The following is a 1,241-nucleotide window of genomic DNA, read 5'->3' as shown; positions in this document are numbered from 1 at the left end:
GGCCACCCCCCCCCCCCCACCCCCACAAAAAAAAAAAATCAAAGAAAAAGATTTTATTTTGTTAATAGTATGTAGTATATGAGATAGCTCAAAATAACCCTTCATACCAAATTAACTGTGTAATATTCAGTGGAGTACACCACAAGCTCCATTATCATGACTTCCAAAAAAAATATGCTTTGTTTTTCAAACCCAAGTCAGTAGAGAAGCTCAGGTTCGCAACCTCCGCCTTTAACCTTTCCAAACAACGTCAAAGAAAATCTACTCAGGTATTTAGGTTTTTCTCAATTTAATTTTTTTGGGGAATGGGATTATTTGATATTGTTCTAACTTTCTAGACTGTTTCTAAATTAAGTATTTAGGTTTTGTTAAGGAATATATTATGAAGATCTATAATGTTATAGTTATATTAGGAATAATATTTTAGGAGTCTAAACTATAGATTTGGTGATTGAGAGTTATTAGAAATGTGACTAAGAGAATAATCGTAATTAGGTAATTGTGTTTAGTCGCACGTTGACAACACAATAAACTTGTTATTGTATCCCTATATAAAGGGGAGTAGTTGTAGCTTTTGATGATATGAACGAAAATCTACAATATTTTATTGTTTAACAGATTTGTTTCTCAAAAAGTAGGCATTTATTATGGGAAACTGTAATTTTGAAATGCAATTAGAAGATTAGTTTTTGTGAAAATTGTATTGTTTATATAATGTTTCTCAATTACTTATTTAGATTATGAAGTTACCCATTTTAATGCAATTTCATGAAAAATGTAATTTCTTATTTAATTCTATAATTTTTCATCTTGGTTTCTTTCTTACATCCCGGTATACTTTATACAGTATTATATGAATCATATGGGGTATAATTATATTAAAAGAGTCTCTTAATAAATCAAGAGAATAATGAGTATCTTTGTCCTATGAGGGACTTTTTTCATATGACAATGATGTGATTGATCTCGACCAAGTGAATAAATAAAAGAAAATACCTCATAGCAACACTGACTGAGATTGAGCCACCAAGAAAATACCTCATAGCAACACTTACTGAGATTGAGACACATCATTGCATATGAGAGAAACCCCTCACGTGACATATGATACCCATTTACCTCGTAAGTAAATTCATTTATGTAACACAATTATTGAAATAAAATTTCATATTGTCATGAAAATTTCGAGTGAATGAAATGATTTAATTAATAATATACTTGACTTTATTTGCTCATCCGTG

The 1,241-nt window shown here is 29.7% G+C and overlaps 1 protein-coding gene across 2 annotated transcripts in view; it reads right to left on the bottom strand.

Moving 5' to 3' along the window:
* Window positions 1-1,241, bottom strand: part of LOC109836433 — a 42,095-nt gene that overhangs the window by 14,914 nt on the left and 25,940 nt on the right. The window lies entirely within an intron of this gene.

This window comes from Asparagus officinalis, chromosome 4 (genome assembly GCF_001876935.1).
Source record: "Asparagus officinalis chromosome 4, Aspof.V1, whole genome shotgun sequence".
Taxonomy (NCBI): domain Eukaryota; kingdom Viridiplantae; phylum Streptophyta; class Magnoliopsida; order Asparagales; family Asparagaceae; genus Asparagus; species Asparagus officinalis.
Note: the sequence above shows the minus strand (reverse complement) of the source record. Positions and strands in the feature narration are given on the sequence as shown.